At 41.4% G+C, this 26380-nt stretch overlaps 1 protein-coding gene and 1 long non-coding RNA gene across 3 annotated transcripts in view; one reads left to right on the top strand and one right to left on the bottom strand.

Moving 5' to 3' along the window:
• The window catches only part of LOC107993230 (E3 ubiquitin-protein ligase MIB1), a 468131-nt gene that overhangs the window by 337328 nt on the left and 104423 nt on the right, over positions 1 to 26380 (top strand). The window lies entirely within an intron of this gene.
• On the bottom strand, positions 16639 to 17706 carry LOC133667517 (uncharacterized). The gene is made up of 2 exons (XR_009833207.1): positions 17153 to 17706; positions 16639 to 17055 (listed from the first exon to the last, which is right to left on the bottom strand). It is a non-coding gene; the product is annotated as an uncharacterized LOC133667517 (long non-coding RNA).

Below are 26380 nucleotides of genomic sequence, written 5' to 3'. Positions count from 1 at the left end.
CCAGGAATATCGATATTCTTTGCACCTGTTACGTGATTCTCGGGCGACAATATTCATTTACTCTTTATAAAATTTATGGTAAATTGTTAAACTGTTTGCGTGTAAAAATTACGCGAAAAAAAAAATATATATATCGCAATACGATACATCGTTTTATACATTAACTCGTTCGAGCGGAAAAGATCATCGTTAATTAATTATATCGATCGAGCAGCCCGACTGTTTCGGTTGAAAAATGGAAAATTCTAATTTCGACGACACGAGTGCGGCGATCGAGTGCGATTTTCATCCGCTTTGGAAGAGTGGCCGTGGAAAAACGCTGACAGGCGCGTCAGCAAATTGTCGTTAAGCGGGAAAAAGAGGGTGGACAAGCGTGGAAACGAGCAGCGCGAGTGACACGAGCCGACACGAGCCAACTCGTGGATCGTTTGCAAAACCACGGCTCCTCCTCCACGCCACCGTTTTCATACACGTCGTTTAATATTCGCTGTGCCTTTCGCGAATTGCTTCCTCCTTTTTTCCTTTTTTTTCTTTTTTTCCTTGCCTCCCTCCCCATTTTAATCGCGAAAAAACAACGGAATATTCCAAAATTCAAACGCCTTCTCGCTCGTTTGCTTTTATAGATTCGTTTATAAATCAGCGCGATTTTGAAAGGACGTGTCCTTTCGATTGAATTTTTCATTTTCTCTCGCAATAAGGGAATGAAAAAGACTCGGATTGGGATCGAATCAATTATTATTGATTTACGAATTTACGAAATGTTATTTTCCGAACGTCAGGAGAACCGTGATCGCGGGTGGAATTGGGGAAGGAAAGGCAAGGGAGAAGCTGCAAGCCTGAAGCGTTTCTTTCGCGTCTCACGTCGCTTTGAGATACTGAAACGGGCCGCGACAGCTTCTGGTGACATGGCTCTCGTACATACACAACACGTTTTATACGCGGCGTCGCCCGCACTCGATGTGGAAGAAAGAGAGAGAGAGGAAAAAGGGGGAAAAGAAGGAAGGAAGGAAGGAAGGAAGAAAGGAAGGAGAAGAAGAAGGGGAGGAGGGAAGAAGGGTTACGATCGCCATTGGTTAGTGGTTGTTGGTGAACGTTCCTGCACTTTATTCGTTGCTTTCCACCCTGGCTTCGTGCCTCTTGGATTTTATACGACCGCCATTCACCACACCATCGCCTCTTTTGCCTTTTACTGTCGAACAATACGCGATCCCGCCCCACCTACGTTAAATGTACCGTTTTCTGCGCAACATATTGTTTGTTTCGAAGCAACTTGTATCCCTTTTTTTCTATTTCTTTTCTTTTCTCGATAACATCTCGCACGTTTCGATTTTGTGGATTAATTTTAATAAACGAAGGTTCCAAGCTTACTTTCGGCAAATTGCTTCAGAGGCTTTGACACGAGATTATCGAGATTGTTGTAAGCGTTACTTTTGAGGAAATAAACATATAAGTATAATTTATCTTCGAGATTCGATTGAACTCGGTTCAAAATTAAGAAAAATTTGAGTTCTTATAACTTCGAAGACAATGACTTCTTGTAAACGAATGGACGATTATTGGAAACAGAAAACCTTTAAAACTTTACTCTTCCTTCCCGAGATATCGTCTTCTAAAGAAAAGATGATTTTTAACCATTCACGATTAAAATTAGCAAATCTTTGAACCGCCGTAGCTTCGAGGATAATGACTTCCGGTCAACGAGTGAGCGATCATTGGAGACGCGGAATCTTTCCCTTTAAATTGCCTTTTCATTTGCCTCGATACGACTTCCGGTTCCCGAGATATCGTCTTCTAAAGAAAAGATGATTTTTAATCATTCACGATTAAAATTAGCAAATCTTTGAACCGCCGTAGCTTCGAGGATAATGACTTCCGGTCAACGAATGAAAGATGGATAGAAGCGCAAAACCTTGCGCTTTGAAACGCATTCTCATTCGTCCCGATACGATTTCCGGTTCCGGGGATGTCGTCGTGCAAAGAGAAGGGTAATTTTTAATCGTTTACTCGGACGTCTCTCTTGTCTCACTGACCTATCCTAAAGTCCAGACAAGCGCGGCAGACGCGATTCCTGGAAGAACAATGAGCATTTCTAGGAAAAAAATATAGGTGGCCCGTTCATAAAAACTCTTAACATCGTCTTAAGCGCTTTGAATCCTTGTATCTCGATCGAGATACCGGGATGAATCAAAAACTGCGTCAACGTCGTGGCTTTTTTTTCGCCCTTTGAGCGAATTTTGATGGCAAGAAATTTTTAATTTCTTCCTATGCCGTTTTTTTTCCCCCCCCATTATTGCATCTTCGTTATCTGTCGTCGCGATGTAAATGGAATACGCACGAAAATTTAAATTTATTCGATTTTACTTACAGCTTCGATTCGATTGTGATTTTAATCGATGCTATCTCATTTCTCGTACATTCATTATTCACCAGCCTTCGTTCCATAATATTTATCATCAACGGAGAATATTTTATTTATTATTTACTTATTATTATTATTATTTTAATTATTTGTTATCAATAAAAAACGCCGGATCGATTTGAAAACGTAACAAGATTGTGATCGCGTGTGAATGGGTTCGATGGGTGGTTTTTTTGAACGCAAAAAAAAAAAAGAAATATTCGAGGCTTTGCCAAAGCTATTGGCGCATAATCCTCTTTCTTTTTGTCAGAAACGTAATATGTTCGTGCATAGACCATCGAACGAATTTCAAGGCTCGAGAACACGTTTCTGACGTTTCTGTTCCAGCTTTTGCCAACTTGTCCCGAGCGCACAATTTCGCCGTAATTTTCTACATTTTACTAGAAAAGAGAAATACGCCTTTCGTGTCCTCGTAAATTGCGCGCTTTAAACGGATAACATCATTTAAATTCGTACTTCATAATTGATCGAATATCGCGAATTTTCTGACTTTTCGCCATTTTTATCAATTATAAAAAAATACTAAGCTTTCCATACAGCAATATCAAATTGCTAATTTATATTCCCCGACCGTAGTGGAACGTTAATTTGATGGATTTAAAAATTCTCCGACCAAGTTAGCTCAAAGAAATACCGGTGATAAAGGAAGTTATTTCACGGAACGGTCATTTCATTTTTCCAATTGGAGAGAGGGAAATAATTAGGAAAAATCGCAAATATCCTCTTCCCTTTTTAACCTCGCCCATTCCAATTCCCCCAGGAATTATAAACTTTGCGAAAAGCGATCGTTGAAAAAAAGTTTGTTCGGAATGTTTGAAATGCCACGGATTCATCCCTCGATTGATGATGAACTCCTCGAGGATCGTGAATATGTTATTCATCGTTGCGAAGCGTTCCAGCGTTTCTGGGGATGCTGAAAGAGCAATTAAACCACGCCACTCGCATACGTGAACAGGTGTCGATCCGTCGAGCCATTTCCATTTTTATTTCGATATATATATATATATATCGAGAAAGGGAAAAAATACGACACGATAGTTTCATCGACAGAAATTTTAACTCTCCATCGAATTACTCTTTGTAGTATCTCAAAACTTATCCTCCGGTCTTTCTTTTCTTTTTTTTTTATTACTTTTATCCACTTTTCGTTCGATGAATTCGACGAGCTGCTTCACACCAACCGTACAAATTGCTTATTTAATTGAAAAAAAAAAAAGAAAGAAAGGGGAAAGGACACGCATCGAAATGCACCTACGACCGGGATGGAACAACGCGGGCAAAAATTTTTTTTCCATCGAATAAAAAAAAAGGGAGAGAAAAAAAGAAATATCCTCTTTGAAAATGTCCGTCAACATGACACCATCGGCACATTGCGATTTTTTTTCACGGTTCACGGCTCCGCTTTTCGCTTTTTATCGCGAAACCCGTGGCGCAACCCCGGTTTGATACGCCACCCCTTACATATACGTGTACCCATCTCGCATCCCCTCTCCAAGTTGTTGCCATCGAAATCTATGCCACGAAAGGCGTGAGAGAGAGAGAGAGAAAGAGACGTGATAAAGAAAAATTCTCGAAAATTCTCCAAGAAGACGTGTCCCGCGAAAGGGGATATTCGTCTTCCGAGGAAGAATCCCCAATATAGCCGAGTTATGACCGATAATTATTTGGAAGGTTTTGGAACAAAGGAGGGATCGCGGCAGGGTCGTGGAGGATTAGAAGGAGGAGGAAAGCATGTAAGCCTCGTAAATGATAACGACGAACACTGGTGCAAGCCAGACGATAACGCTTAATTGCCCTCTCTCGTTCTCTCTCTCTCTCGAGTTGCTCGTTTTCAAGGAATATCCGGCTTTTCGAATTGCTTCGATTTCCTACTCGTGCTTCGTCCCTTCCTTTCTTCGACCCCGCTACCACGGGGGGATAAACGATATATTATTTTCCTTTGTTTCGTTCTCTTATTATTTTTTGTTCCCCTCTCTCGCGGCAAAGTACATTTCCTGTTCCGTAATATTAATAATACGATTTTATATATATAAAATAAAATGGATTCCTTTTATCCGAATATCACGATATTTGAAATGATAATTCCAACAAATATAATATATAGTGAATATTTTTTGGGGGAAAAGAGAGATTCTAACGATTGTTTGGAATTTGTTATAAATAATAATTGAAAAATCGGCGAAATTTACGGTGTTTGGCGCGTGACGGATACGCGTCAAAGAACGATATCTCCGGCAATATTTCCAGAGATGCGTAATGTCTGCGTGGTGGGAAAAAATGGTTGTCATAAGTAACGGTAATTACAGAAGCGACAAATCAGCGTCGGGACGTATAAATTTCGTACGTTTAATTTCTCTCCTGCCTCTGTGGCAGGGGAGAGAACCGTGGAGAGAAGTTTCAGTGGGAATATTTCATCCGAATTTTAAGTTGTCCGTTGTTTATACAACGCGTATGCACGCGAAAACTGCGACTTGTCCCGCTTTGCTTTTTAAAAATTTTAAATTTTTCGCGGAGATCGGCCTCCCTCCTCCCCCGCGGCTATTAGAATACGCGTAATTTTTCGCGTAATCACCCGTAATGCGTTATTGTTGTTTGATAAACACTGTCTCGAAGCCGTGCATGAAACATTATTACAAGATTTAATGAATATTCGTGTCGACTTGATGTCTTTTTTTCTAAAATTCAAATTTCTTCGGGCTCGAAAAAGCCGATGGATGTTTAGAATTGGTTTTGTCAATCGTAAAAAGTTGTCCTTTCATTTTTGGAATTTCGAATTCGTCAAAAAAAAATTTTAAAAATACTAGAACCAGTTTCGATATAAACTTTCATTCAGAGGAGAAAATTGATTATTGTTCATCGTCCAATATTTGAATATTTACAATTCTCGAGAAAGAAACAGCGACTTGTTTGTAATCATACAATTATCACGGTGTTTCAATGCTGTATTCCAATTAGATTGAATTATGGGACGGGTTTTAAATGGCTGTAGTCGGTTTAAAATGGCCGAGGTCCAACGGCTCCTCTTCTCTATTTTCCGCGAAATATCTCTTTGTACGGCCGTCACGTAACAATTTAAAATTAATTGCAAAGGTCATCTAAGCGCGGAGAATTTTCAACGCGCGATCTTTGTCGCTCCTCCCTTTAATGACGCGAGATTTATTTCCGTTTGCAATTATATTCCGGAGCCGCAGCATTATCGCAAAAATTCCATATTTTTTTTCGTTTAATTTCTCGAATTTCACCTGGAAATTTCAACGAGGAACAGGAAAACTTTTGGTTAAAAATTCTAGAATTCGCTGCTTCGATTCGACAATCAAAACCTTTGTTCGAACACTTGAACAATGAAACTACGAAAACCATTATGAAAATTTAAGCTATAATGTCAAGTACACTTTTTCCCCTTTCGACATCTTCAAACCAAACCTTCGTTCGTTCAAACTACGCTCAATTAACCGGAATCCCCTGTTCAGAAAATTCTTCCCCCGTCCGTTTGTCAAATTTTACGAGTGCGCTTGCGTGCCAACGCGGAGATAATTAAATTTAAAAAAAAAAAGAAAATAAAAAAAGAAAACGTGGCTTCGCTACCTTGAGCTTGGCAGTCGGACAATTTATACCTCTAATAAACCCAATTGCGCCTTACATAACTGTGGACACAGCCAGAGGGAAGATATTCGATTCGGAGGGCGGCCTCGAGAGAGAGGAAACGTAGATTTTTCCAATGAGTCTTGGCACCGGAATCCGTTCCGTTTCGGTTTCGTTAATCGCGCACACCTATTGGCTGGCATCGGCCACGTAAGATGTCTAGACCAGTCTAGACGTTGTCTGCGAACGATCCTCCTCCCACACTGTCCGCAATTCCGCAGAGAGACAGAGTCCAAATTATTACTTTTTCCGAAACGTCGAAAAGTAATAAAATTCGTGAAACTTTCAAATAACGTGGCGAGAGAAATGGATAATAAAATTCACGGAGATTTGAAAGTTTTAAGTCCTATTTTTGCATTGATCATTATTGCCAGAATTGGTTTCCTGAAGTGCTGACAGATCGCCAAACGAACGTTGTCAAGCTCTGTTAAATATCGAAATCGAGCGTTTCTAAGCATGGCCGAATTCCTCTCGGACATCGTCGAGTGCTATCGAGCGCTATCAAACGCTACCGAATGCTGTCGAGTACCACCGAACGCTTCGAATGCTTTCGAACACTATTGAAATATGCTTCAAACATTATCGAATCCTGTCGAACACTTTCAAATGTTTTCAAATACCGTTCAAACATTCTCAAATGCTGTCGTACCGAATTCTGAAACAGAAATAACTGAATCAAACGCTGTCAAACACTATCGAACGCTTTTGAACGCTATTGTACTAAATTCAATACTGATACAAAAATAACTGAATCAAACGCTGTCAAACTCTGTTAAATGCTATCAAGCGATATCAAACACTATCGTACTAAATTCTGAAACAGAAATAATTAAATCGAACGCTGTTAAATGCTATCGAATATTGTTGAACATTACTTAATCCCATCGAACACTTTCGAACGCTATCGTACCGAATTCTGATACAAAAATAATTAAATCAAACGCTGCCAAACTCTGTTGAATGCTATCAAGCGATATCAAACACTATCGAACGCTGTTGAATGCTATCGTACTAAATTCTGAAACAGAAATAATTAAATCGAACGCTGCCAAACTCTGTTCAATATTATCAAACACCATCGAACGCTATTGAATGCTACTGAAATGCAACAAATCGAACATTATCGAATGCCGTCGAACGTTATCAAACGTCTTTAAACGCATTCGAATGCCGTTCAAACATCATCGAATGCCATCTGAACTGTCAAACAAAGATTTCAAACACTTTCAAACCCTGTCAAACGCTTCGAAACACCGTCGAATTTTTGAAACTTTCCAATCTTTCCATTTTAATACATAAAATATATAAAAAAAAAAACCAGATGATTACCAGATCTCTAAAGCTTTCGAATAACTGTGAACTGCGATGCAAGGACGTGTGTCCCCCACGTCGTGTTCGTTGACGGACACATGGCGTGTATAATACGGATTAACCTTAACCGTCGAGAGACCGGACGGACTCGTCGATGGATGGACGGTACACAGGGGAACCGGAAACGGTCGGTTGGGTCGCTTTTCCATCCTCGGTCAGAGGATGCTGCTGCGGCGCAGGTCGCGCGGTGAACGTCGCCGTTACACGCTCCGCTCCCCCACTTTGTTTACACGATAATGTCTATCGGGGAGGCAACGATCCGTGCGTACGCGATAATTAGCGCGAGGGTGTGTGCGCGCGACCACCGAGAGCATCTTTAACCCGTGCCCACCCACCACCACGTGACCACAAGTTAACAGTCGAAGCTTACGCAAACACGATTTCAAGAATCCCCGTGATCATCGATCGCGCGTCACTCGAGGGATTGGGATCGATCGAATCCTGAATAATAATGTCATTCTTCTTTCTTATTTATTTATTTTTTTTTTCGTTCCGATGAATCACGATAGATGGAATCAATAGCGTGCAACCGCACAGGGGATTAATTTATTGGAAAGTTGTACGGATTTGAGAAGAACCTTTGATTTTTATCGGAGAAGGATAGCGAATGTAATAAAAATTTGATAAATTGCCGAAATTACAATGTTACGTTATTACTTGCTGTTTTAATTAATATCGAATTGTGGTTGGTATTTCGGAGAGAATTTGTCACGAGAATTAATAATCGAAGAAACGTTTCTTTACTGAAGCAAGAATTAATCGTCAACCGTCTCGACCAAACTCGATCCATCAGACCCGCCTCGTATTTAATCTAATAAGACAGGTATGTCGAACTTACGGCTATGCGGATCGAATAGTCTCCTATTAGATTGTATGCGGTTCCTGTTTAACATGTCCGAATTAATACATCAGTAGGTTTCCCTATTAATTAGCTTCTATGGAGGTGCGCTCGTGGCGAACGTAGAATGTACGATATCGAGCTGCCACGCCGTTACACATTTAATACCTCAAAGACATCGAAGCAATACCACGCTTTCAATTAAACGGGTAATCAAACGGGGAGGAGGTGGGGTGAGAAACAAGAGCGAGCTTGTATCTTACATACTTCGTAATCGTAATTTCTGTTCCTGTTTTTCAACCATCGTCATCAATTCTCCATCAATTTTCAATTACGTTCCAAGTAGAGGTTAAAATATATATATATATACAAAATAATGCGGTAACGGGGATATCAAGTTTTAGGAAGGGAATTTAATCGAAAGGCGGTGAGAATTGATCGTAGCTCAGTCTCGATATATAATTACTTTCGATCAATTTTCAACTCACTTTCCAAGCGCCGCTATTACCGAACAAGTTGTTTAATAATTAAACGAGTGTACGTAGGGATTAACGAGTTATACGAAATATCCCCAAAAGCTACGATTAAATTTCAATTTTACGATAATTGAAACTGCGCCCTCCCCGCAATTTTCCATCGAAAAATCATGTAGAGAGAATTTATACGTTTGAATTAGGATTTTCGCGTCTTGGATCGAGTATGATTGATTAATCCACGCGAAAATTGGGTCCGTATCATATATATATATTCGATTCGAAATGCGATCTATCGTCATTTTCCAAATCGGAATTTGAATCGTTTTGGCAGTCGTGGAGGCAGGAAGTGGAAGAAGAAGGGAAAAAAGAAAGAAAGAAATTTGTGACTACGAGAGCCACCGTGTCGCAGTGACTTATGCATGTGACTCACGTCTTATCTAGCTAGCACCCTCTCTCGTTCTTGCGATTCTTCCACATCTGGCTCTTTCGCTTGGATGGCGGGGGTGGCTCTCGCCATCACTCGTTCATCTCGTTGAAACTCTCGTTCCGGGAAAAGGGGGTCACACCGATCTTTCTCTCCTTTCTTTCTCCCCCTCCCCCTTCTTCCAATCGTACGTATATATGTATATATGTATATATGAGCGTCGTTATCCCTTTAGAAGTTTGAAAAACCACCGAGCCTTGCTTCCCTGACTTTGGTGGATCGTGTATGCGTGTGTGTGTGTGTTACGAATTCGCCGATTTCGTTCGATCTGTCCAACTTGCTTTTCGTTCTTTCGCTTATATCGACAGAGTTGAAAAAGTAAAGTTAATTATTTATCAAAATGTTCGATCGATCAATCTGTTCAACTTGCTTTCCATTCTTTCGTTTATTCGTTTATATCGACAGAGTTGAAAAAGTAAAGTTAATTATTTATCAAAATGTTCGATCGATCAATCTGTTCAACTTGCTTTCCATTCTTTCATTCGCTTATATCGACAGTTGAAAAAGTAAAGTTAATTATTTATCAAAATGTTCGATCGATCAATCTGTTCAAGTTGCTTTCCATTCTTTCATTCGCTTATATCGACAGAGTTGAAAAAGTAAAGTTAATTATTTATCAAAATGTTCGATCGATCAATCTGTTCAACTTGCTTTCCATTCTTTCATTCGCTTATATCGACAGTTGAAAAAGTAAAGTTAATTATTTATCAAAATGTTCGATCGATCAATCTGTTCAACTTGTTTTCCATTCTTTCATTCGCTTGTATCGACAGAATTGAAAAAGTAAAATTAATTATTTATCAAAATGTTCGATCGATCAATCTGTTCAAGTTGCTTTCCATTCTTTCATTCGCTTATATCGACAGAGTTGAAAAAAAGTTAATTATTTATCAAAATGTTCGAATTATTCGATCGATCGGCCAAAGAATCTGTTCAACTTGCTTTCCATTCTTTCATTCACTTATATCAAAATGTTCGAATTATTCGATCAATCGGCCAAAGAATCTGTTCAACTTGTTTTCCATTCTTTCATTCGCTTGTATCGACAGAATTGAAAAAGTAAAATTAATTATTTATCAAAATGTTTGAACAACATTTATTCGTAGGTTATCATAATCGATAAGCTCAACCCGTTGAACGTTACAATTATGTGTTGGACTTTATTCTACGGTTTATGGGATATCTCAGCGTCTTCTAGAAAATGAATTTGTAAAACTGCGATCCGGTGATAAATTTATCGTTTTTGTCGATTTTTACATTTCGCGTGATTAATTTACCAGAGATTTCAAATTTCTCTTACGGACAAGTTGGCCTCGAGTTCAAGTTCGTGTTGATCATTCGAGCAGAGATTCGCGGCAAGTTGTACCGCGACTTTGACATCGCGAGGCACAGCTTTGAAATTTCGCTAGCCGAAATACACAACCCCCTCCCCCCAATACGTGCGTTATCGTTTCCAGTTACGAGGAGTTAGATTAGATCTCCACCAATTTTCGCCAACTAATTAATTTCATACGTTGTAATTCCCGTCGCTTCCTTCGTTCCCTATTTCGAAACTATTATTTATTTCACTTGTAAAAATATAAACTTGTTTCTCCTCCCTTTTTCCTAAAATTTCTTGAATAAAACCTCGTGCAAATTTTATATTCCCCGCGTTGAAAAATCGTGAAAGCTGCTGTTTACTTCCAATACGAAGGTAAGGCGCGTTAGGCGAACAGGTCGTAAAAGAAGGACGAGGGTGAAAGTAGTGTAGTAGTCGAGGAAAGGAAAGGGAAAGCGTTCGACGTATCCGTGGAGGCGTTTATCGGGTGATAAAAGCGGATCATTAATATTCAAGAGGCGGCGGAACAGATTTTATTCACGCCGGCCGATTCCAAATTTCCGTCGCTCACGAAACATCCGGGTAAACCGCCATCTATCAAGCGGAGGAATTTCCATACCCCCCGTTCGACGGAATATCGAGTGTCTCCCTCCTCGAATTAAAACGAAAAGATCTCTCGAAAATCGAAAAAACTTTAACTTTAAGCCGATCTCCAAGCCCCAAGATCCCTCTGGAAAGATCAAGTCGAGCGGCCGGCATCGACGATCGACGATCAACCGAAACGCGTCTCCCCTCGCCCCCTCGCCCGCAAATTACTCGAAAACGAATGATAATTAACGGGCGTTCGTTAGTGGAGCAATTACACCCGGAATCGATTAAGCGCGCGAATCGGTATTCCCTGCCCGTTCCCCTGGCTGCCGGTAGGCAGGGAGAGGGATAACACCAGAGCGGAGAGAAAATGATAGCGGCACGAAATAAGGAGAAAGGGGGAAGAGAGAGAGCGAGAGGAAAGCCCGGAGAGAGCCCGGACGCGAGCCGCATTGGCATCGCTGGCAGATTCAATTTAAGATAGCCGCCAACTCTCTGGACTCTGTGAATACGGCGCGCTATATTAGAGTTGGTGCAAGTTTACTGTACCGACACCCTCTCTCTCTCTTATCCCAAGTGAGAGAGAGAGGGAGAGGGGGCAGGTTGAATTATGCTCCCCGTCGTCGTTTCTAATGGACATCGTCGCGAAACATCGTCTCGCCCGCCGATTAACGTGCACTTGAACGATTTTTCTTTTATCCACGCGTTGGAATATTTTATTGTTTATTGGGAACTTGTGAGAAGAATATATATATATTGTTATGGAATTATTAAATATATTCATTCGGTTTTATTTATTGTTTTCACTGCCCAGTCAACACTTTCCTTTTCTCATCGTGGTATCTGGATGCATATTGGGCATAAATGTAATTTAATGTAGTTCCAATAGTTGAGATAGGAAAATACTCCAGTTGGATGATCGTTTTAATCTAATTTTAGTTAGATCGTCGAATCTATGGTATGATACAATCGTAAAAAACTGTCCACGTTTTGCGCCGACGACTTATCTTGACGTATTTCCAAGGGAAATTGAAACCACGGACTACTTGTTTATCTTTGGTTGGGACCTATTGAAATTCGCACAGTCACTTGGGAACTACTTAATGAATCCTGAAACATTCGCTCGAACTTTATTTTATCTAATATCGAACAACGGTGGTGAATTTGATCTTGGAACGTCTCTCTCTTTACACACACATATATATATATATCTATCCCTTGTTTCGATAGGTTAACACACATGGTTACGTTAGGAGACTTAACGTGACCATATCTCGTAACATAAATCCACTTTAGTTCCCCGCTGTGTAATCTGGCAAGTCGAATTCCTATTTGAACGAAACAGAGAGAGAGAGAGAGAGAGAGAGAAGCATGTTTCCATCCCCGCATTGATTAAAGTTTTAACCCCACGTGATTCTTGGCCAATCTCACCCCACCTCCCCCTCGAACGAGCAGCCCTTAAGATCACATCTCTCCAAGGTCCACCTCCAAGGTGACCCCCTTCCCCCTCCCATTGGTGGCCCTTATCTACGTTCCCGGGAGCGGATCTCGTTTATTTTAACTCCATCTATTCTGCACTCTCCCTTCCCTTTCTTCTCCAAGACCGTCTTCCCCTCGATGTAACTTTCAACTCCCCCTCAACGATTAATATTTACCATTCCCGATCGAAGCTATCGAACGTGCCCTTTCGACAAAAGAGGGAAAAAAGGGAAGAAGGGGACGAGACTCCCCCTCCTCTCTTTCCACCACCCCCGCCCCCCAATTCGAGAACGCATCCCATCCGATGATTAGAGATGGCGACGAGGCACGGATGCACGATATGCCTACCTAATTAATACGCCGGAATACCTAGGATATCGGAAATGGCATCTTCGATTCGCTACACGAAGCCCATTAAAGACAAATCCCTTTGGCTCGGGGGATCGATCGAAACTCATCGAAACGGTGGCTGCCTCGAATTCCTCTAGCTGAGCCGCGAAGTAGAGCGGGGCAGGTTTGCATAGGATTCACGCTGATCTAAAATTCGAAAAGGGCAACGGATGGGGGAGGGGGAGCGATGACAGATCAATACAAGCCTCGTCTCTCTCTCTCTCTTCGTCTCGCCACCGCCATCTTCCCTCCTCTTCCTTTCCGTCCTCCCTCTTCTCCCTCGTGAATCTTGCGGAATTCCTTTTCGTGCGCCTCTCCCCCATAATGGAGCGCCATAGAAACGGGCCGTCTTCTTCTTCTTCTTCTTTCTCTTCTTCTTGCAGACTGATCCTTTTATATGATAATTGCAACGTATTTGCCAGAGATCGTGTATAAACTGGCGGGCCTTTATTGGGACGAAGCACGCTGCATTGTGCGGTGCCGCAAGGTCGACAGATTCGAGACCATCCCCCAAATCGAGCTTTTTTCCTTTTCTCCCGCATCTTCCGTCCCTCGAGCTTCGTCATCTTTGCTTTCGGGACGCGGCTTGTCGTGCATTTTCTCTTTCCCTGTTTGGGAGAATCCGTTCGGTGAGAGGGATTTTTTAATCCTTAAGAGAAATTGCGAGAGAATATGTATGTACGTAAGATAGATCGAGTCGATTATATTTATCTTAATCGTTCAGAATTATTCCATCGAGGGTAGTTTTAAATTTCCAGTGTCACGAGAGGAGGAGTACGTGAGGGAACGTTTTCTTTGTATATAAAAGTTGGAGAACTTGTTATAAATTTGTTTTCAGAAACCTATTTAAAACTTTCTCTATTAAGATGATGTATTTAATCCACTTTGCAAAGGAATTATTAACATCGAATAACTTTGCAACCGGTTTGCCCTGTGAACCGTATCGTAATCCCTTTACAAATTTCACGTAATTTCACTTACCTAGTGAAAAAGAGGGGGGGGGGACCAGGCATTCCGAAACACTGGCATTCTCCAATTCCAAGAGACGTAATTGTTGTTGCACCGTCCGACGAATGCTCGAGAGAATACTTAAAGATCTTTGTTGACACCCCTTGGAAAGAACGACGTTCCTTTCTAATTTATCCACCTACGCGCTTATATAAACGTATATACATCGAGGCACAAATATTCGAAAGCTCTGCCACTAAATATTCATGTAGAGTGATCGCAGAGGAGGAAGGAGAAGAAGCGGTAGCGGAACGCCCGAAGGGTTCTAAGCAATTTCAAAGAAAAGATTATGTTTCCGCGGACAGAGGCGAATGAAAGTGGCTCGATGGGGTAAGGAAGTGGCGGAGGGGATGGATAACGGGTGGAGGGAAGAACTAGCGAAGGGGTGGAGGAAGGGCTGGAGAAAAAAAGTGAAACTAATTTTCGTTCGAGCTTGAGCTCCCTCTCTCTTCCTATATCCTTCCTTTTTCCCTCTTTCTTCTCTTCCTCCGGTTCAGTTCGAAAAGTTTCCCCTGCTTACCTAGCAGGAAGTTGCTTGGTATCCGTGGTACGTTAATCCCGCAAATAGATGACTTTACGAAATGGTACGAGGCTGTCTGGGAAAACGGCGAATCCCACGGTAAAAAGGATAAGCTCGGCCAGCAGGATGTTACTCGTTCTCCCTTCTTCTCGCGGCCATGCTGGAAAAGCAACTATTTTCCAGAGACTTGTGAGGATATATCCGTCTTATTCGAGTTGTGACAAACGTTCGTTCGTGATCAAAAATTTAAGCTCCCGTAGCCAGCAATTTCTACTGTCTAGGATAATGTTATTTTTTTCTTTTTTCTTTTTTTTTTTTGGATTGCTTATATACTTGTCCATCGGTTGAGAAAAACAAATATTATAAGATAGCGAAAGTAATGATTTCTATTAAGAGTATATTCTCGAACGCTCATCGATGCTACGCTATCAGAGCAGTGTTAAAACGTTTTCAAACATTAGCGAGCGCTTTTAAATACCGTTGAATGTTGTTTAAACGCTATCGAATGCTGTCTTACTTTTGCGAACGCTTTTCAGCATTGTTAAATGCTATTCAAACACTATCAAACGCTATCGAACATTGTCAAATGCCACCAAACGTTGATCATTGCTGATTGCTATCAAACGCTTTCGAACGTTTTCGAACGCCATCAAACGTTACCGAACGCTTTTAAACACCGTTGAATGTTGTCTTACTTTTGCGAACGCTTTTCAGCATTGTTAAATGCTACTCAAACACTATCAAACGCTATCGCTGTTGAATGCTGAAAAATGCTTTGGAACGCTATCGAATGCCAGCAAACGTTGAGCATTGCTGATTGTTATCTAAACACTATCAAACGCTTTCGAACGTTTTCGAACGCTGTCAAACTCCATCAAACGTTACTAAGTTTTTGAGCATTGCTAAATTGTCCAAACGCTATCGAACACACTTTCAAACGCTGCCAAACTATTAGCACGCTATTAAATAGCACTTAATTTATTATTTTTATATTTCTGAATTTACGATTTCTGATTCGATTTTATTTTAATATCATCGTATATACGTATGTATCGTATTATTTGGCCTCTAATGAAATTAACTGCAATAACGATGTAGTAATAGCAATTGTATCTTTGCATTATTTCATAATTCAACGATGTTTGGAGAGACATGATGCTGTTGCTGCTCGTTGTTGATCGCAAAATGTGGAGGGTAATTGACACGTATTATCGGGAAACAGATGGCACTTGTCGGGCAAATGCGACACGTAGTTTTGTGCGATGTTTAGCGCTACTCAAACCTCTGGTCGATAATACGTGTGTCTGGAGGATGCTCAACTTATGTTCGATCGTTCGCTCGATAATAAATAAAATTTACGCGTTATTTGCAATTTTTAATTCCTCCAAGATCTAACCGATTTTAATTTTTATTCCAATTTTTAAATTCCATCGTGAAATACATTTGTCTATACGCATGTACATGAATGAAATATAATTTGCGATATAAAATTTTGTTGAAAAGATAAAAGTATTAAAAAAAAAAAACTTCTCTTTATATTTCCAGAACATTGGGAAAACCGTGGAGAATCAAAATTCTGTTTGAAACCGAAAACGCGTCATCTGTTGTTTTTAATCTTGCAAAGGATAAAACAAAATCCAGTTGGCAGTGATTCTTTTTTTCAGATGTTTCGAGCACAACCATTTTAATCCACGGCACGTTGCAGCCGTTGAAACGAACAGGAGGAAGCTCGACCGCTTTCACAGTCACTTAGTGCTTCGAGTAGAGAGAGGGATGGATAAAGGAAGGGGAGAGAAGGGGAGAGAGAGAGAGACAGAGAGAAAGAGAGAAAGAGAGAGAGAGTGGAAGGGAAAGGGCTAACAGAAGAGCACTTAAACACTCTGACGGTTAAATTTAAACTGGCCCGTGTTGCGCGAGCTATCATCCCCTCGATGTTGATCCGCACGAACGGTAATCTCGAGATTTGACCGATGCTGCCACTCCACTTCTCCCAGTCTCGCTTCCTTAACCCACTTTTCACGATTATTTGCACTCCTTTGCGCTCAAACTTCCCTATCCGTTATCTATTCCCTTCCACTTCGATATTGTCCAACGAAATTGCCTTCGAAATTTATTTCACATCGTAGAAATTTACAATAATAATAACAATAATATTATTATTATTATTATATATATACATGGACGTTGCTCCGTTTATTCTCATTCTTTTTCCCTTCTTTCTTTTTTGTCAAAAGTAACGAGAAATAAGTTGTTTCAGGTGCGGCAGAAATTACACCGTCTTTTTATCCATTCCTCTTTTCACCCCTTTGTGAGTCCTTTTTCCTCTTTCACTTCAACTATCTCTCTATCCCCGCTACTCTCTTTAACTGGTTAGCCAACCGCTTCTCCTGCGTCCAATCTACGTACATTCCCGTGTTCAAGAGTCTCCGAGTCTACATTTGGACGCGTTCGAGCGATACGTCGCGCAGGAGGAGAGGAGGCAGAATTGGTCGAACGATCACCAAGAAGACTTTCGTTTCTCACTGTAAAAATTATAATAAATTTTTATCGTGTATTGAATAATGTACATTGTCAAAACAAAAAAAAAAAAAGAAGAAGAATTCAATAAATTTTTATCACCCTTCTTCAACTTCCTTCCTTCTTTACCAACGCATGATTAGTTCGTATTTTTATTCACGAATGAGAAAAATTTTCTTATCACACGCTGCACAAGGTATACGTGCGTTTCCTAGCGCCGAAAAGAAAAGAAAAACCCCATTGATCGATTCAATCAGTTCAATTCAACATTGATAATCTTTCCCCTATGTTCCAGGTAAGTGAAAGGAACGAGCTGTATCCACCAGGTGGAAAATCGAGGTGGTACACCGCTAAGACACCGGTAAGACAATAATAATGAAAAACCTCTCCTCCCTCTTTTCGAAAATTAAATTATTAACACGTTGACTGCCCTTATTCCAACGATCTTCGTAGGTATCTCGAGAGATATTCCAGAGGAATAAAACTATCGAATTGTAACGGAAAAACGGTTTGGTAAAGGAATCGTTTAGAATGTAAAACTTCAATATACACAAAGTTAGTCAGGACAATTGAGACAAAAGATTGTTACACGAGACTCTTTTCGAACTATTCGAGGATCTCACGAACGTAACGAATTATTCCTGCATTATACTCGGCACAGCGTGCAAGGAGATTTGGTTGGAAACACGGCGGTCAACGCGTTAAAAAGAGGAAAGGGGTCGTCCCCTCCCTTTCGACGATTAACCCCTCCCCTTTTCTAGCTTCAATTATAATTACGAAATCACGGGAGCGTTCACAAAGCGACAATAGAAATGCCATTGTCGTCGAGGGGGAGGGAATGGAATGGAATGGAACGGAACAGAATGGAATGGCGGGGAGGGATTAATGAATGAAAGGAAGAGGGACGTGGCTTGTTATAATAAACTATCCCGTGTGGGATAGGAGGAGGATGACGAAAGGTGCCATCGATTATTATCCCTCCATCGATGCGTAACGAGGTAATTAAAAAGCGATCGGTTCTTATCAGAGACGCCCTCCCCTTCGTCCAGACATTTTCCTCTTTTTCCCCTCTTTTTCATTGTTCTCCTTCCTCCAAGAAATAATCGTCGTAACATTCTCTCCTCGATCATCGAACGATTCGTGGAATGGAAATTGGCTGGTTTTCCTCCTCCTTCTTCTTCGGAGGAAGTTACCGTCTCCGAGTTAACAAATGATTATCTGGCGGTGACAACATAACACGACACGCGTCCAATTCACCCGCGAAAGGTTTCACGGCGCTCGATTTCCCGCCCCTCCCGATATTCAAAGAAGTTTCTTCCGCTTCCTCGTGGATACGAGGAGCGGCGCTGTCCCATATATCAACGCTTTCACACCGCCCCGATTACATCCACTCAATCTGTCAGACTGTCGACATTTTTCTAGACTAGAAACGCGGGGCAAATACACCCGAAAAATATTCTTCTCTCTCTCCTCTCCTCTCTTTCTTCTTTAAACGAAGCAAATAAAATAGCCCCGAGATTCGAGACTTCATCTTCGAAATCCCCGAAAAATATTCTCTCTTTTTCTTTCTCCAACGAACCGAATATTTCACCTGGAGAACAAGGAGATTCGATATCTTACACCGTCAAAGAGATTCGTTAATTCGAAGATATAAAAAATATTGTTCGACAATCAGATGGCCAGAATTCGCCATACGAGAGGAGGATGAGGAGCACGTGTGAGTGGACAAGCTGAGGATAGAAGGAGAGAAAGAGAGAAGGGCTCTAGATTAAATACCGATACGACGAGCGTCTATCTGTTCTCTCGGGGGAGCCCTTTCGGCCTCTGCAAGCTCTGTGCACGCTGCGTGGCGAAACAAAGGGGGGAGTTGCTTCAAAGAATTTTTCTCGTCGCAAACTTGGCGTGATGCAATTCCGCGATATTGTTTCCTTTAATCTCCCTTTGCCTCTTTCCAATCGAAAATGATATTGCTATCTCTAACGAAGAATCGAACGATCTCTCCTTTCCCTTTTCTTTCCATCAAACTTACATTCGTATAATATTTTTAGAAATTAAAACCTCTGCAGGGAAAGGAGGAGAGAAGAAGAACTCTCGGCAAATAGAAATTTATATATATATACTTGTCACTTTCCATGAAAACGCGAGCGATATTACGCGGATGGTTAGAGGATGGCCCAGTTCGCGAAATTATATGGAAATGGCGGGGTATGCGGTTGACAGACGGACGAGTCTGTGCATATTTAGAAAAGTTGGACGCGGATGCGGGTATCGCGTGTCGAGTCGAGTGGAAGAGAGCGAGTAAGGTCGGTGACGAGGGTCAAAGGATGCATTGTCGTAACGAGTCGTGGAAGAAGGGGGAAAAAAGGAGGAGGAGGAGAAGAAAAGATGAGAAGGGAAAAAAGGAGGAGGTGTGAAAGGGTTAAAACGCGGCGACCTGACCAACGACGGTTGGAGAAATGCTCGATGAAGTTCTCGAGAGGGAGAGGGGATAGAAGACGGCCTCGCGTGGCACAATTCCGCTCCTAAGATCATCAGAGATTGCTCCGGTTCGTGGCGGATGCTTTTAAGGCCGCGTTTAACGGATCCACTGGGAATCGATTAAATTGCGCGTGCATTTGATTTCCTTCTCTCCCTTTTTTCTCCTCCCCTTTTCCAGAGACTCATCGATCCTCTCTCTTTGAACGCCTCAATCTCCTTTCCCTTCCATTCGCTCTCCACTTTTTCCTTTTTCACTTTACTTTACTTTACGAGGCTCGCTTTCGCAAAATTTAAGAAGATATCGACCTTCCTTTCCTACCAAATTTCCATTTCTTCGCGATTATTTTTTCCACGCCGACGAATATTTTCATTATTTTTTATCCCCGATTTATGCACCGATTTTCCACGCAGCAAATCGCGCGTGGAAACGCAACGTGGTCGCGATCGATCACGGAAGAGAAATATTATTCCGGGAGAATTATTTCAGATCGAAAACGGGACACGTTTGAGCCGCGAGAAAGCGACAGCGACGCTCGCACGTCGTATTAAATTACGATGCTCGTTTAGGGAGAACTTCACGTTGCTGCACTTTGCTGGAGCAAGTGGTGGAGGCCGTGAGTCGCCCATACGCTAGCGCCCCCCTCGAGAAGGCGCGCGACAACTTTCCATGATCCCACGTTACGAGACGAGGAAGGAAGGAAGGAAAGATCGAAGAGTTTCACGGCTAGCGTTTCTTTAGCTGCGGGCCTTTTTCGATCGGCCCGTTCGCTGAATTTCTCACAGCTAATTTGAAATGATTCTTTCAGGCACGAATGAAACTTTTATATTCTGATATTTTATTTTAGAAAATTTGTCGGATGTTCAAGTCTATATTGTTGTTTTGAGTGATATTTCAATAATAACGCGATTATGAATATTTTTCATTTCTCTTATTTTTCATCTTCTTATACTCTACATTTCTATTTTCTTTCTCTCTATTCTTAATGAGTAATTTCGTTGTTCGATAACGAAATTATGCTCAAAAACTCAAACTCACTTTGAAAGTAATATTTCTATTGATCAAACTGGAACAAAATTATTTTTATTCGTAAGAAATTGACGATAGAGAGAAGGAAAATAACGATGAAAGTAGAGATGTGGTATAAGAAGATGAAAAGTAAGAATAATAGACGGTGAATGCGAGAGCTGTTAATGAAATAAGAAAGATGAAAGACGTCGAACGACATTTTATCGCGATACTTGCCCCGACGAAGTAATGCATCTTGGTAATTGCTTTGTTATTAAAATATCACAAATCGAAACAACACGAATCCAACAATATTCAAAAAATTATCTTTCTTTATGCGTAAAGATACATAAAATATTTAAATATAAAAATTTTATGCGTTAATTCGTGCGTGAAATCATTTTGACTTGGCTAAAAATCGTTCATCCGTGGAAAAAAAGTCTGGCAGAAAAAGAAACGCGGGTCTGATCTGCGTTTCATTTCTAAATTTGTATAGATTATAAATTGTTCAACTAAGAATGAGATAACTTGGAAAACATTTCAGATTCCAATCTTGGATGATTATCACTTCGCGAATGAAAATAATTTTTTCAATATTCAAATTATGATCTCTTCTACTTGAGGTGAAGATTATCTCTGAACCGTCTCTCGCCCCAAGACTTGTTCCTACCAATGAACGATTATTAAAAGTAACGTTGCGAGATTTTTACCGTTGATTTTGAAAATTTGGAATTGCTTTTTCACGGGGCACGAAAATTTTCCGTAAAATCCGCCGGGAAAATAACGTCGATGTTGAACGAGATAACAACCGATCGGAATAATATTAACGTTCAACCGATGATACTCCCCATGATTTTAATCCACGTTACGTTGGTATTATTTGAAACAATAATTTCAATATACCATATATCATCGAAACGGATGAAATTCTGTAAAAATTTTACAACTTTAATGATAATATTTTTCTCAAAAAAAAATATATATTTCTATTATAACCGAGATAAAAATACAACGAAACATTTCTCGATCAATCTTCCTTACCTACAGGAGGATACTATCGAGTAAGCTACGAGCAAGTTATCTTTCTCAGAGAGGGTGATAAGTTTATCGCGTTGCTCCAACACAAGTCTCTCTTTTCTTAAGCCCGTCTCACGCCTATTCCGGCTAACAACATCCTTGTCCTTGCAAGGATCATCGACGAGGATCAAGCGCGAGCCGGTTTTAAAAAAAAGAAAAAAAGATCCCCTTCCTGCGGGGGATCGCACGCACACAGCCCTCACCGAATCCACACTCGAGCCGATTTATTTTTAACGCCGACCATAAATGCCGGCTGAAAGGAATTATGCCGTTCTGGATTTACGCGAGTAAATGGAGCGTTGTTCCGTCGCGAATGGAAATGATACGGTTTATCTCGCCTCCCCTGCCGAGATTTAAATCGATAATATAATGCACGATCAAAAATCTGCACGAGTATGATAATATGAAAACGGATGTCGCGATTAAATATATCGTGGAAAAGCAACGTTTCCATTTCAAAGTTGCTCAAATTTTCACCAAATATGCATCCTGTACATTTGTACATGAAATTATTAATTTTCCCTCACCTTGTTCCGAATATCTGAACCTCGATCCGTTCGTCCAATCACGAGTATCGACAAGAATCGGATAAGATGGAAATTTAATTTTGATAAGGTTGAACGAGCGGGAAAGGCGTGGGGTTGGGAGAGAGAATGGAAAATTGAAAAATCGTCGTGGAAAGTCGAGTGGATGGAGCGAAGGGATTGGTTCGTCTCTCGATTTCGCTCGCCAACTCGTTCGCGCTTAACAATGTTTCGGAAGAACGGAATAATGTAATTGATTTCCAACGTGGCAACGTTCCAGAGCCTCGGTCTTTGTCCAACCGCCCGCCCACGCCTCGTGGACGAAAGCAAATTTGTCATCGACGTTTGGACAGGGGCTGCGATGCCCGCGTCTCATAATTCTTCGACATCCTTTCCAATCTCCACCACCGGCCTCGCCCGTTTTCCATGCCAAACGCGGGGAGTAACAAACCTCTCCTCGAGTCTGGATCCATTCGTTTTCTTACCTCTCATCGCCAGTATTTAAGGTTTCCAGTTCTTTGGAAAGATCTGTTTGATTTCTCTTGTCTCTTCTTATCTCCTTTCATAACAATTTTTCTTCGACAAAAATCGGTGCCAAACAATGGTTAATTACAATTTTCAATTTGTGAAACGATTTGGGCTTCTACTCGGGAAGTAATTTCCTTTTTTCACGCGAGTGTCGCTAGTTGTTTATCCAGCCAACTTCCTTCTCAGCCGCGTTTCTATCGCATCGTGTTATATTTCACGATGCGAGATCGAAAGAAATATTTTACATTTTCATTAAAAGCTAAGAATAAGAAAAGGAAGAAGCTTGGCTTTCAAAATTTCGTTCGACGTTAAAGAAGCGCCACGAGATCGAATTTGAAAAGGAAATAAAATTGCTACGAGATTGAATTTCTCCAATCCGACTGCGTCTCGTTGAAAAAAGAAGAAACGACTCGACATTCTTCTTCTGACAAAATTCTCGCATTATTTATTCATTAATCGTAGCCAAATGGAGCGGTTATAGTTATTCCGGGAATTTCCATAACTTAATTGTAGAAAGTCGGTGTAGTGATTGATGGAGAAAGTTTGTCAGCTTGGTGTCAGCGGATCCGCCCCTTTAATCGGTTCCGTGGCTTAATCCAATTCACCACGATGATCGGTTCGGTATTTATAATTAAGGTGGTGGCTAACTACCTGGCGATACGCTTACGCGGCAAACGCGCTTCTACCGAGTCAATCAATCAACGGGATTACATTCTTCCGTTTCTCCCGAAAACTTTCGACTCGGCCGTAAATTTTAAACCGAGGCTGGCTGCCTCCCCCGATCGATAACTCATCTTTCTCCCAGCCAACTTTCAGCTTCCAGGCAGAGGCGTTTGTTGCGTCCGTTGTTGCGTCGGCGAATAGGAAACGAATTTATATATTAGGGAAAATAAAATAGGTTTCGTTCCCCGTAAAAAAGTACATACCTTTCCTTTATTTCTCTCCATTTCACCGTTTCTTCATTCCAGTCTTATTCTTCAACTGGATGAATGTAATAAATGATTCGTCGATATGTAAAGAAAGAGAGAAAGACAGACAGACAGAGAGATAGAGAAAGAAATAAACCTTTGTTTTCCTTTCCGAAATTTATTATATACGCGTCAATGTAACGTTCTTAAAATCTAGCTCGTTACGAGAATAACGAAGGGATAATAATTTTCTTCTGGCTGATCGAAAGATCGAAATCGTTTCGAAACGTGAGACGAGGAAAGTAAACGTCGATACGGTCTTCTTGCTTGCGCATTTATCCAAAGAACGGAACAGAGGAGACGTGCAGGATCCAGGAAACGAGCAACGATTGTTCCCATCCGGGACGAAACTTGGAAGGTGTAGCGTGCGCCAAAGAGCGATGCGTTGCGAGCAATTAAAAGAGAGGAACGAAAGGAGGGTCAAGTTTGGAAAAAGGTTTCTCGGTTCTCGCGTGAAAATCGTCTGGACTCGAGACTTTCGTTGCAAAGATTTCTGATAGAAGGGGAAAAAGTTGGATGGAAGAAGGAAGAGTGTGTCTTAGGATCGTCAGAGCTCTGATCGAGATAGAAAGCGTTTACGTCTCTGATGGAATAGAAATAGAAGGACGATTGCGTATTTCTGGTGGAAAAATGAAAAAGGAATTTAGATACCGAAGAAAAGAGAGATGGATAATTAGATTTCAGAAAGATTTCGGAAAGAGAGAAGTCGAATATGAGAGGGGAGACGGGATTTCTGATAGGAAGGAAAAAGGAAGGAACCTGAGCTATTTGAACTTTCGACGAAAAGGGTATTCGAATGAAAATGGAAGGACGATTTCACATTTCTGGTGGAAAAAACACGGAGAACAAAGACGGAATCTAGGAAAAAGAAAAAGAGAGAGACGAGCAAGATAACCCAAGCTACTTCAACTTCCGATGAAAAAGGTATTCGAATGGAGATAGAGAAGGACAGTCCCGCGTTTCAAAGGAGGAATCCGCCAAAAAAGAGAAATGGATAATCCGTAGATTTCGAGAAAGACAAAGAGAGAGAGATAAGGGAAAAGAAGTTTGGAATCCCGGAGAATGTCCGGCGAAGTTGGAATAGTTGGTTATAATTAGCGAGCTGTGGGCCATCGAGGGCGGGGCTTCGAGCAATGGGGCTAATATCGGGCCGATCGGGCCACTAATTCCGAATCGAGCTGCCTGCAACTTGCCACTTTGATGGCGAAGAAGCGGAATCTCGACTCCCTGCAACTATTTTAACTCCCAACCCAACAATCGGATCTCCATTTACCCTCCTCCTCCTCCTCGTCCCTCTAATCCACGTTTGTCCAAACCTGTGTTTGACCTGGAAACTTTGTATTCCGGTATTCGTTTCCGACCACCGTCCCGATTTTCCCTCCCTGCCTCAGCCCCTATATGCGCACACGGGGTGTCCAGGAAAAGAAGGTGAAAAATTTTCCAGAATTCGTAAAAATTTCGAGGCCTGCTTCGTGCAGAATCGCACGAGAAACGGGATTCTCTTCGAACGTCTCGAACGATATAAACTTCCCTTGTCCTGTTCGAGCGATGCACGTATCGTGGCAAGTGTTCAATTTACTTTCGATAGATTCAAATGATATTAAGAGAGAACGTGTGTTTAATTTCGTCTTGGACACCCTGTACAGGTTTCCTCACGCAGAGCCATCTAGGTACGCTCTGGATCCTCGCCTCCGCTCGTCCTCTTTAGGATAATCGGATTTCCTTTGATCCTTTCGCCGAGACCTTTCACTCGTCACTTCCTGCTTGTTCTACGTATTTCTCGACCGGTTAATTGTTTGCGTTCAGGGCCATTCTTGACCCTCCCTCGTTCGGAGATTACAAAGTTTGATCGATGGCCAGGGTTGAAATGAGTCGTTGTACTTTCTGACGCTTTAAAAGCTTTATTTTTCCGTAAATTCTAGAAATTGCAAAGAGGAAGATGGATCTTTCCAAGAGCGGTACATGATCGAAAATGATGATATCCAGGTTTGGAAACACACCTCGATCCTTTTTCGCTTGGTTCATTAGCGACGCGATAAAATATTCGTATCGGTTTCCCATTAATCCAACCGTCCGATCGCTATCATTTTCGTAAATTTGAACGGTGCCCGAAATACGCTGACGCTTACTTTTTGCCATCGAAAATCGGTTCACGGGAGCGAGAGAAGTGAAATCGTTCGAGAGACGCGATTCCGTTGCCTCACGCGGCACGAAAACGGCCAGATATCACCGCGTGATTAATTGCCTTATCGTGAGCAACCAGCTTGTGAAACATCGTTGATGGCGCAACGTTAGTTGAGAGAGGGAGGGGTCATCGTCTAACGTTTAAACGTGGAATTAATGGAAGGACGAATAATCAAGATTCGCTTGCACAGTTACCTTTTCCAAAAAAGGATTTCGAAACAAGAGCATCTGGATCTACAGGTCTAGGATAAAATCATCCTCTTTTCACTCGCACGGATGGAAGAATTGGTACGAAGGGATCATCGATCGCCACGGCAACGCGATATTGATCTTGGAAACTTGGGAGCTCGTTTTCATTTTGCTGGAAAAAGTCGAAAAAAGAGAAGGCACTACCTTCTTGCGAAGCTCAGCGAGCAGCTTATTTAAAGTCCTCCCTCCTCCTCATCGGGACAGCTCGTGAACTCTCGCTCCAAGAGTGGCCTCCCCGATCATTTAAAAGTACAATTTGTCAATTTCTTCTTGGCTGGCAGGCTACTGGCACGTAGCCGATACTTCCTATTCTTCC

Source organism: Apis cerana, linkage group LG16 (assembly GCF_029169275.1).
Source record: "Apis cerana isolate GH-2021 linkage group LG16, AcerK_1.0, whole genome shotgun sequence".
Lineage (NCBI taxonomy): Eukaryota > Metazoa > Arthropoda > Insecta > Hymenoptera > Apidae > Apis > Apis cerana.
This window is presented reverse-complemented; position numbering and strand designations above follow the sequence as displayed.